This window comes from Palaemon carinicauda, chromosome 16, assembly GCF_036898095.1.
Source record: "Palaemon carinicauda isolate YSFRI2023 chromosome 16, ASM3689809v2, whole genome shotgun sequence".
Taxonomy (NCBI): domain Eukaryota; kingdom Metazoa; phylum Arthropoda; class Malacostraca; order Decapoda; family Palaemonidae; genus Palaemon; species Palaemon carinicauda.
The window spans coordinates 56,402,359-56,411,688 of NC_090740.1; the positions used below are offsets into that span (position 1 = coordinate 56,402,359).

Consider the following 9,330-nt stretch of genomic DNA (forward strand, 5'->3'; position numbering starts at 1 on the left):
CTCCCACGGCACCAACCACCGAAGACTCTTCACTTTGCCTGGAAGACCCCTGCGGATGACTATCGCAGATGACGCGACCTCCGTACCGCGACTGTAGCGGGTTGTCTCTTCTTGAGGAGGAGGCGTAGTGTCTCCAGGCATGAAGCCGAAGCGACGCCCCGGTTCGGGAGAGATGTCGCAGTGTGGTTGTTTGAGTAGTCTGCGCCGTGGGAGAAGCTCACCCGGGAGTTCCGTCAGGGGAAGCAGAGGGTCCAGAAACCGTTCTGCGCATAGTCCAAGTGGAGTTCTCCCATTGAAAGGTTGACAGACAACCTGGTCTTGTTGAGACCCATTGTCCACAGACAAAAAGGAGGGAAGACGCAGGCGTCGAAGTTGTCCCACCATCACCGGAATGCATCTTGCCAGAGTCTCGGGGTCTGAGACAGGGGGGAAGAACAGCGGAAGCTTGAGGTTCCAAGCTGTCGCGATCAGGTCCCCCAGACCAGGACTTGCTGGTTACTCAAGGTCAAAGACCCCCAGGTACACTCTCTACGAGGCTCTGCTCGGATAGTCGGAGAGAACATTCCTCTGCCTGGAATGAGAGAGCCGATGGTGGTATTGAGATAATCTCAATCATCCCGGTATCTCTACTGCAATATGTGAAGGTGTGAAAATGCGTCCCCTGCTGGTTAAAACACGCCAGCATCATGACGTCGACGCGCACGGGGCGACTTGGCAGGAGCTGTAGGATCTGTAGAGGGGCCAGACTACGGCCCCTAAGCCTGCCTGAATGATGGAGAGGTATCCTCCAGGTCTTGACCACAGGCCTGGACCGGAACATGCCCCCCCCCCCACCCCTTTCCTTTGACGAGTCCGAGAACAGCATCAAGAATGTGGGGAAAGGACGAGAATATCCACTACCATCAAGAGGTTCCATAGGTCAACACCCATTGCAGGTCTAATAGTTCCGCTGGTCCCATAGGGGCCAGGAAGTCCGGTTAAACGTTGCCTGAAACCAACGGAACTTGGACCGCCCCACATGGAACTTATCCTGAGGCGACCGTTCGGACTATAGACAGGTCAATGAGGAAAGGAGAACTAGGAAACGTTCCAAGGTAGGGCTGAAAGCTCAGCTTGACTGAGAACAGGTACTGTGACTCTCCTCAGTCTTGCCACAGTCAACTGAAAGGAAGGCTCGGAGGATGTGGCAACAGAATCTGGCGTCCCCAGGTGGTCACCCATCCAAGTACCGACCAGAACCGACGTTGCTTAACCTCGCTGGACGGACGAGAAGCGGGGTTTCCAACGTGGTAAGGCCGTTGACTCAATATCATGGCCAGATACTCCAGATGTTGAGGCAGAAGAAGAGAAGGCTCCAAGCAAAATACCATGAACCCACACTCATGGTAAGCATCCGAAAGCTTGTTCCGGCGCTGAATGTGGATGTCATGAGATTCAGGTAATAAAAGTTTGTGGCAGGCATAACAACTTTTATTTGTGTTCGATCTACCGGAATCCAGACATAGATGATTCTATCTTCGATTGTCTTCTTACCATTATGGCTAAGATACAAGAAGATGATAGAAAGGCTTCTTTTGTCTTTGTTGGTGATTTTAATGCTCACCATAGGGAGTGGTTAAGTTCTATCTCTCCTACCGATCGCCATGGCTTAAGAGCTTTAGACTTTGCCTCTGAATCAGGCTGTGAGCAAATCATAAATGAAGCTACTCACAGGTCTGGTAATTGCTTGGACCTCGTATACACTGACTCCCCTGGCGTTATAACTAGTAAGGTTGGTTCTCCAGTCGGGACATCTGATCATGCCTTGATTTCATTATTAGTGAAGACTGAGCAGCCTGTCCCTGATATATCATATTCTTGTAAAATTTATATGAAATCCCAAGCAAACTGGAATGGGATTTTACATGATCTTTTGTGCTTGAATTGGTCACAATTATATACTAGTGTAGATCCTGTTGTCCCTTTGAATGAGAATCTACTCAACATAATTGATAGGCGTATCCCTTCTCGTGTGCTAAGGTATCGAGTGAAGGACAAACCGTGGTTCAATGATGATTGTAGACATGCTTATTTGGAGAAACAGGAGGCCTATCATCTTTGGAAGGGGAACAGATCAGATTTGACCTGGAACAACTATACTCAGCTTCGAGCTTTTGCTCAGAGAGTTTATGCCTCAACTGAAAAGGAGTACAATTTAACCATAAAAGAAACACTTTCTGGTACAACTCAGGAACATAAATGGTGGTCTACCCTTAAATCTGCACTCTTTGGTGTAGATGCAACAGTTCCTCCTTTACTTAAACCAGATGGCTCAGTCACTCACTGTCCAAAGGAAAAGGCAACCCTTTTGGCTGATGTTTTTGACAGTAAACAGAGTAATGAAAAACTTGAACTTCCTCATTCCTGTTTTCCTGAGGCTAAACTAACTAGTTTAGCTTTTCGATCTCGTGAGATTAAAGCTCTGTTGATGGACCTTGATGCTTATGGAGGTGTAGACCCAAATGGTATTTTTCCTTTGTTTTTTATAAAGACAGCAGATTTCTTAGCTCCAAAGTTATCTGTTATTTTGCGCAAGTTAGCAAGAAGAGGAGCTTTTAGCACTAGTTGGAGAATTGGTAATGTTACTCCTCTATGTAAATGTGTTTGTGGTAGCTCAAGTCCCACTGATTACCGCCCAATTTCCATAACTCCCATATTATCTAAAGTTTTTGAACGTCTTCTGGCAAAACGTCTTAATAGGTTTGCTGAAGGTAATCATCTACTCCCTAGTTTGCAATTTGGTTTTCGTAAAGGCCTTGGAGCATGTGATGCCCTTCTTACAATCTCCAATGCTGTACAGAAATCCCTTGATTGTGGTCGGGAAGTTCGTATGATTGGCCTTGATTTTAGTGCTGCCTTTGACCGTGTTAATCATGAGGCCCTTGTTTTCAAACTGAAACAGTTGGGAGTGGGTGGGTTGTTTCTTAGCATTATTATTGATTTTTTAAGTAATAGATCTCAAAGAGTTGTTGTTGATGGGCACCATAGTGATTATAGGAATGTGATATCCGGTGTTCCACAGGGTAGTGTTCTTGGCCCATTACTTTTCATACTATATACACATGACATGTGGTTTGGCCTAGAAAACAAGCTTGTTGCATATGCAGATGATGCTACTCTCTTTGCATCAATTCCATCCCCTGAATGTAGATCTAGGGTTGGTGAATCCCTTAATAGAGATTTAGCTAGAATTAGTGCATGGTGCAAATTATGGGGTATGAAGTTGAATCCTAACAAAACTCAAAGTATGATTGTAAGTAGGTCAAGGACGGTGGCTCCTCAACATCCGGATCTCAGTATTGATAATGTTTCTTTAAATATGTATGACTCTTTCAAAATTTTAGGTGTGATTCTCGACAGTAAATTTACTTTTGAGAAACATATAAGGTCTCTGTCTTCTTCAATTGCACAAAAAATAGGCTTATTGAGAAAGTCTTTCAAGATTTTCGGTGATCAATCTATTCTGAAGAAGTGTTTTAATTCTTTCATTCTACCTTGTTTTGAGTATTGTTCTCCTGTTTGGTCTTCAGCTGCTGATTCTCATCTTAATTTGTTGGACAGAAACTTACGGTCTATTAAATTTCTTATTCCTGATCTAGATATTAATCTCTGGCACCGTCGTTCAATTAGTTCATTATGCATGTTGCATAAGATTTTTCATAACTCTGACCATCCTTTACATTCAGATCTCCCTGGACAATTCTATCCTGTTCGTAATACTAGGCAGGCAGTTAATTCTAATAGCCAGGCCTTCTCCATCACGAGACTCAATACTACGCAGTACTCTAGAAGTTTTATTCCAGCTGTTACCAAGTTGTGGAATGATCTTCCTAATCGGGTGGTTGAATCAGGAGAACTTCAAAAGTTCAAAGTTGGAGCAAATGCTTTTTTGTTGACCAGGCGGACATGAGTCTTTTTATAGTTTATTTATGACATATTTTTTTTTGATGCTGTTAATAGTTTATATATGACATGTCTGTTTTGACGTTGTTGCTGTTTTTAGAATGATTCATTGTTAATTTGTTCTCTTCATTTATTTATTTCCTTATTTCCTTTCCTCACTGGGCTATTTTTCCCTGTTGGAGCCCTTGGGCTTATAGCATCTTGCTTTTCCAACTAGGGTTGTAGCTTGGATAGTAATAATAATAATAATAATAATAATGAAGAAGGTCGAACCCGAGCCTACCGGAGTTGACCAGCCCTCCAAAATCGAAGGAGGCGGAAGCCTGCACCCGAGCGGCCATGAGGAAAGCAGGGAGAGTTCTCTGGGGAAAAAAACCTGCTATGCCACGGCGGGATAGCCACACTGCATCATAAGCAGGAATACTTGCAGTCTAGGCTGAATTCGACGAGCTCCCTGGAAGATGGATGGAATGGAAACTGAAAGTACCCGTCCTTCCGATCCAGGGTTTAAGGAGTCCTGTCGCCTCGTTACCAGTCTGATCGATTCTGCTGTTCTACGCTGCCCGAAGTTTGTTCGACAAACTTGATCAGGGCTGAGAGGTCGACTACGGAACTCCCCTCTCAGATCCTTCCTTACAAGAAAGGATCGACTGAAGAGGCCGGGGGTGAAGCCGTCGATGATCCTATGGAGGACCTTCGCCTAAGGTATGGATCATTCTGCCCAACCGGGCAACTCTTGCTAACGCTCTGGCATAGAGGTTCAGAGACACTGAATTCGCTGACAGAGACGGCAGGCGCGATATCCTTGGCTGATCACGGAGATTGTGCGGGAATGGGCATCGGGAAGCTGTCATCCGGATGAGTAACCTTAAGCATCCTCCCAGCGAGAAACCTGCAATCCTAGAGTTCGTGAACTCTGCCGCTCCTTATAGGACTATGTCCCCCCCGGGGGAGCCTCCCGTGCCATCTGTTCCTGACAGGAGAAAACTGCAATTGGACACCTTGTCCCAGTTGTCGTAGCCGATAACTTAGGCCGACGTGGTTGAAAGAAAAGGGCGCTGGAGCCCTGCAGAGTCTGGAAGAAAGCGCCTTGGAGGAGTGAAAACGGAAGTCGATTTCCTCCGCACAGCCGCTGTCTAAGTCTCTGTCCTTGGGCACAAACAAACTCTTCTCAAGGATGGAAGGGTGTCTGAGGTCGTCGACCTCCACAGATGAGACACCCGAAGGAAGCCCTCAGTCAGCGTGTCAAGATGGTACAACATCGAGCTTGTCCGCAAGTTAGATACTTAACGACGAAAGGCCAAGGTGCCTGAGCTCGAGAGGAGGAAAGTACCCATGATCTTCCTGTAGCTTCCTTGAACCAAACCTCGGGCCGTAACCGATGAGGGAAAGGACCTGGTAAGCCCCCAGAGGAAGGGGTAAGCAGTCACCCCTTGGCCAATGGAGAAATCTCGAACGGAAAGCCCGCCCCCCCCCCCCCCCCCGCCAAAAATCCTTCCAGGGAATGACGGGGAAGGGCTAACCCAGGTTCCGGAAAGAGGAGTGTTGCTCAGACCTCCCTGAAGTTTCTTCCTATTCTTGCAAGTGCCACGCTCTGCGTTTACGGGGTGAGGCCGTGTTCTGGAAATACGCTCCAAAAGAACTCGCCGGGCTGGCCATGCTGCGAAAACCTCAATGGGAATCGTGGTCACAATCGCCCTGGAGCTCGCGCGATGGTAATCCAAAGATTTGCGCGTGGGCGAACGTTGAAGCGCCCATGCGCGGTCACGCAGGAACGCAAACGGAGGTGAGCGAAGGAGCGCAGAAGGAGGGCGAGCGTGGTAGGAAGGGCGAGAGCTGGTGGTCGGCGAGCGATAACCCATAGACGAGCAATGGATACTGCAAGAATTAAGCCGACGTTCGTGCGAAGAAACACTGTAGGTTCGCGCGACGGAACGTCAGTTCGCGCGACGGAACAACGTCAGTTCGCGCAACGGAACAACGTCGGTTCGCGCGACGGAACACCGTCAGTTCGCGCGACGGAACACCGTCGGTTCGCGCGACGGAACACCGTCGGTTCGCGCGACGGAACACCGTCGGTTCGCGCGACGGAACACCGTCGGTTCGCGCGACGGAACACCGTCCGTCCGCGCGATGGAATACCGTTGGTTCGCGCGCGGGCGAACATTGGAGAGCATGTGCGCGGACGCGCATGAGCGTAGACGTACAGGCACGTGGGCGTGAGGGCGCGCAGGCGAATGGTCGCGCGGGCGCGCAGGCGAACGGTCGCGCGGGCGCGCAGGCGAATGGTCGCGCGGGCGCGCAGGTGAACGGTCGAGCGGGCGCGCAGGTGACCGGTCGTGCGGTCGCGCGGGCGCGCAGGCGAAAGGTCGCGCGGGCGCGCAGGCGAACGGTCGCGCGGGCGCGCAGGCGAACGGTCGCGCGGGCGCGCAGGCGAACGGTCGCGCGGTCGCGCAGGCGAACGGTCGCGCGGGCGCGCAGGCGAACGGTCGCGAGGCTGGGCAGGTGAATGAGCGCGAGTCCGAGGCGGCGAACGCAAGCGTTAGCGCGATGGCGAGGAAACGCGCTGCCGCGTGGGCGAGGAAGACCGCTGGCGATATGGATCAACAGGCGATCGGTGGTGAGCTGGTGAGCGCAAACGCGCAGGTTGGCGATGGCGCGTTGTGGCATGTCGACGCGTTGGCGAGCGATGGCGAGCAGCATGCGCAGGTGGGCGATCGCGCGATGGCGAGCAGCATGCGCAGGTGGGCGATCGCGCGATGGGGAGCAGCATGCGCAGGTGGGCGATCGCGCGATGGCGAGCAGCATGCGCAGGTGGGCGATCGCACGATGGCGAGCAGCATCCGCAGGTGGGCGATCGCGCGATGGCGAGCAGCATCCGCAGGTGGGCGATCGCGCGATGGCAAGCAGCATCCACAGGTGGGCGATCGCGCCATGGCGAGCAGCATCCACAGGTGGGCGAGCAGCATCCACAGGTGGGCGATCGCGCGATGGCGAGCAGCATGCGCAGGTGGGCGATCGCGCGATAGCGAGCAGCATGCGCAGGTGGGCGATGACGAGCTGGCGAACCATGTTCCTTCAAAAGTGTTGGAGAACAATGACGTGCCGGCTGTAACACACGCGGGCGATCCGGAGATCGCCGAGAGACAGGTGATCGCTGACATGTAGAACGCTGTTGAATAGGCGATACTAAAATCGCCTGTGCGCGCTGGCGAGCAGGTGATCGCTGGCGAGCTGATGATCGCTGACGATCAGAAGGCAACGCGTGGAAGCCTGCGCATAGAAGAAGAGTCCTTGACCCAGACCTGAACCGAAGTTCTAGATCGCGAGGGCGAACGTGGGCGCACAGGGCACGTAACAGGAACCAACAGGAACAGCAGGGATGATCATCATGAGAGCGCTGACGAACAGGAGAGCGCTGGCGAAAGGAGAGCGCTAGCGATCAGGAAGCGCTGATGAGCAGGAGAGCGTATGTGCGCTAACACTGAGCAGGAGCAGGAGAGAACACAGCAGAAGGGCGCGCAGGGGAACCCTGACACGCAAGGGAAGAACCCCCGTGGGAGGCAACCCTTTGCCCCGAAGGGAACGTTGTCCGTCGGGAGACAGATGTCCATCGGAAGACCGTAGCCTGTCCGCCGGGAGACTGTTGTCCGTTGGAAGACCGTTGTCCGTCGGGAAGACCGTTGCCCGTCGGAAGACGAGATCAGACTGCTGTCCATCTGCACCAAGGCGGAAGATCAAGAAAAAGGAGTTGTAGGCTGCAAACGGAGATTCAAAAAGGCGCCTCTTAGCACCCTTATAGGGAGATGAGAGGCCCTTACGACGAGGCGGACGGTGGGCCTTACAGCGAGGGAGGCCAACAGCAACAACAGCAGAAGAATCCTCCGAAGAGGAGTCTCTATGAGTGTACTCTCTCGCGAACGAAAGAGAAACACTTCGTAGAAGAGACTGGTCAGCCAGTGACCTAAAAGGAGCAATCCTCCGAAGAGGGGCTCCTGCAGTTGCCCAGCCCCTTGAGCGAAACTGCAGGTGTGACCGCTCAGCACCAAGAGCATAGTCGCACGAAAAAAAGGCAAGAGAAGAACCCCCCAAAAGGGGAAAAACTCAAGCCTGGACAGGAAAAACTTCCCTCGGAAGGAAAGTTACCCGCCCAAGGAGGCAAGCCTCCTGAGAGTTCTAAAATGAACTGGAGAGCTGTCCGTCATCACAGGAGTACTTCCAGTAGAAGGAGACACGCCCCTGACGAAAATACAAGGGGGAGGCAGCAACAGCCGAATCCCCAGGCCTCAACAAGACAGTTCACACCGTTGCCATATTACAGAAACGAACTAGATCGGTAACTGTAAAAAAATAAAGCAAAAATCATTAGTACACATTCATTCCCCCGGGAAGGCTCCGAAGAGGAATCCCGAGGGAAAAGAAACAAGAATTACACAACAGGCACGTGCCCTCACAACCACTTACACTCACGGAAGGAGAGCTGTAACCAAAACAGAATTATAACAATTATAATTATGAAACTATGTAATTATGTAATTTAAAAATGAATGAACACTAAAGAAAGAACGAAAACCCCGAAAGGAATCGTTCTACAAGCTGAAAAAAAACAACTGCAATTAGATTCATAAACTAATTGAGACAAACGTACGGCGTAGCAACCCCCCCAAACGGAAAGGAAGCTACAAGGGCGTAGTAACACGTAGTAAAAGGGTGAACGACCTCAAGAGAGAGAGAGAGAAAGACCGAAGTCAAACTCGATCGCCACCCATAAAATTACGCCGTGGTGGCCTAACTGCCGAGGACACCACGTAGATATCGTACACTACACACACAAATCTGAAAAGGAAACTTACTGATTTCTATACTCAAATATATATACAAACATGAAAACATGTTTACATATATATTGAGTAAAAGAAAAGTAAGCGATTAAGTAAAGACAAAACAAACAATGGCTGCCAAGAGAGGACCAAGACAGAGACGTCTGTCACAGTCCGAGCCAAAAGTGAAAGTGAGCATTCATCTGTGTGTGAGGGGGGGAGGGGTAGCTAGCTACCACTCCCCTACCCCCCCCCCCCGCTAACTAGCGCGGGGGTAATACACTCTCGTTAAATTCTAATGGCTCGCCATTTCAGCTGCGCTAAAAGATAAACCCAATGTAAAAAGCGTGGTTTGTATTTTGGTTACGGAACAATTATGTATTTCAATGTAGAAAAAATTAAGAGAGAAAAGAAGAAAGATAGCCCTGGTGATGGGTTTTCTCACAATCTCTAATTAAATTGCTTTTTAGATTATAAAAATCCATTCATAAATAACAGAGTTATTTAAGTTTGAAAGTAGAGAAATATGACAAATTTTGTAGATAATTTGTATTTTTCCTACCATACA

General features: G+C 50.1%; 1 pseudogene; it reads right to left on the bottom strand.

Annotated features, from left to right (window-relative positions):
* Window positions 1–1,184: 1,184 nt before the first annotated feature.
* On the bottom strand, window positions 1,185–1,303 carry LOC137655943 (5S ribosomal RNA; annotated as a pseudogene).
* Window positions 1,304–9,330: the final 8,027 nt, after the last annotated feature.